This window comes from Oncorhynchus tshawytscha, unplaced genomic scaffold (assembly GCF_018296145.1).
Source record: "Oncorhynchus tshawytscha isolate Ot180627B unplaced genomic scaffold, Otsh_v2.0 Un_contig_1875_pilon_pilon, whole genome shotgun sequence".
In the NCBI taxonomy this organism is placed as follows: domain Eukaryota; kingdom Metazoa; phylum Chordata; class Actinopteri; order Salmoniformes; family Salmonidae; genus Oncorhynchus; species Oncorhynchus tshawytscha.
In genome coordinates this window covers 102,122-104,822 of record NW_024609168.1, presented here as the reverse complement: position 1 = coordinate 104,822, position 2,701 = coordinate 102,122, and the positions used below count along the sequence as shown (strand labels likewise).

The window sequence follows — 2,701 nt, the reverse complement described above, 5'->3', positions numbered from 1 at the left end:
AAACACATGCAAATACACAAACTACAACACATAATCTGGGGAACGTAACAATACTCAATACAATCTAAATCTGATACCTCACTGTCTAAATAGATATGGTGTGGACTGTATACTCAATACAATCTAAATCTGATACCTCACTGTCTAAATAGATATGGTGTGGACTGTATACTCAATACAATCTAAATCTGATACCTCACTGTCTAAATAGATATGGTGTGGACTGTATACTCAATACAATCTAAATCTGATACCTCACTGTCTAAATAGATATGGTGTGGACTGTATACTCAATACAATCTAAATCTGATACCTCACTGTCTAAATAGATATGGTGTGGACTGTATACTCAATACAATCTAAATCTGATACCTCACTGTCTAAATAGATCTTGTGGACTGTATACTGATACCTCACTGTCTGTCTTTTGAAACTGCTTTATAAACTGGTCTGGTCAGTCTACTATAATATTTGTACTATACATGTTTCTATCTACAGGCAATACTTTGATCATTTGTCTTTTTTATGACGATACACTATTTTATGAATAGATATGGAAGGTTTCAGGACACTGATATATCTGAATATGTTAAAAAATATACTGCCACTATTTTCACCACCAAAGAATATCAGTGTGGTTTTAATATGATTTGACTCTTTACAGGCTGTCAGGCTGTCTAGTCACAGAGGAAGGCTGTGCTTCTCTGGTCTCAGCTCTGAGGTCAAACCCCTCACACCTGAGAGAGCTGGACCTGAGCTACAATCACCCAGGAGACTCAGGAGTCAGACTGCTCTCTGCTGGACTGGAGGATCCACACTGCAGACTGGAGAAACTCAAGTATGTAGAGGGTTTATGTCAATGTTCATATCAGACATGTTTGACTTATCAGGCTAGTTAAGACAAACATTCTGACCACCACTTGGACAAAGTTATATGCTGACTGTGTGTGTGTGTGTGTGTGTGTGTGTCTACTTCTGTAGAACTACAGCTGATATATAATATGACCAAGTAAGTAATGATGTTGGTCTTTGACTTTGACTTAACTTGAATTAAGACTTATTCTTAGTCATATTCTTCACAGCAGTCAACACTCACATTTTCTAAGCCCAGGTTTCATTCTGTTCTCTCCACCATGTTCCACACTGTAGCGGTAAGCAGAAGGACAGACAGTCATTGAGGGATACACCTGAACTCACACACACACACACACACACACACACACACACACACACACACACACACACACACACACACACACACAGGACACACACACACACACACAGGACACACACACACACACACACAGGACACACACACACTGGACACACACACACAGGACACACACACACTGGACACACACACACAGGACACACACACACTGGACACACACACACAGGACACACACACACTGGACACACACACAGGACACACACACACTGGACACAAACACACTGGACACACACACACTGGACACACACACACAGGACACACACACACTGGACACACACACACTGGACACACACACACAGGACACACACACACTGGACACACACACACTGGACACACACACACTGGACACACACACACACTAGACACACACACACAGGACACACACACACTGGACACACACACACAGGACACACACACACTGGACACACACACACAGGACACACACACACAGGACACACACACACAGGACACACACACACAGGACACACACACACTGGACACACACACACAGGACACACACACACAGGACACACACACACTGGACACACACACACAGGACACACACACACAGGACACACACACACAGGACACACACACACAGGACACACACACACAGGACACACACACACTGGACACACACACACAGGACACACACACACAGGACACACACACACAGGACACACACACACAGGACACACACACACAGGACACACACACACAGGACACACACACACTGGACACACACACACAGGACACACACACACAGGACACACACACACTGGACACACACACACAGGACACACACACACTGGACACACACACACAGGACACACACACACAGGACACACACACACTGGACACACACACACTGGACACACACACACTGGACACACACACACAGGACACACACACACAGGACACACACACACAGGACACACACACACTGGACACACACACAGGACACACACACACTGGACACACACACAGGACACACATGCGCGTCACAGTCATTGAGGGATACACCTGAACTCACACACACACACACACACACACACACACACACACACACACACAGGACACACACACACACACACAGGACACACACACACACACACAGGACACACACACACTGGACACACACATGCGCGTCTTTCTATAGTTTCTATAGTTGTGAGGACCTCTTACAACAACACTGTTAAAATACCAATGTGATCATGTGTTGCCTCTCCCACACTCTGCTCTCTCTCCCACACTCTAATCTCTCTCTCTGCTCTCTCTCTCTCTCCCACACTCTGCTCTCTCTCTCTCCCACACTCTCTGCTCTCTCTCTCTCCCACAGTCTGCTCTCTCTCTCTCTGCTCTCTCTCTCTGCTCTCTCTCTCTCCCACACTCTGCTCTCTCTCTGCTCCCTCTCTCTCCCACTTTCTGCTCTCTCTCTCCCACACTCTGCTCTCTCTCTCCCCACACTCT

General features: G+C 46.0%; 1 long non-coding RNA gene across 1 annotated transcript; it reads right to left on the bottom strand.

The window, feature by feature from the left end:
• Positions 1 to 972: 972 nt before the first annotated feature.
• LOC121844372 lies at positions 973 to 2,451 on the bottom strand. The gene is made up of 2 exons (XR_006081966.1): positions 2,255 to 2,451; positions 973 to 1,187 (listed from the first exon to the last, which is right to left on the bottom strand). It is a non-coding gene; the product is annotated as an uncharacterized LOC121844372 (long non-coding RNA).
• Positions 2,452 to 2,701: the final 250 nt, after the last annotated feature.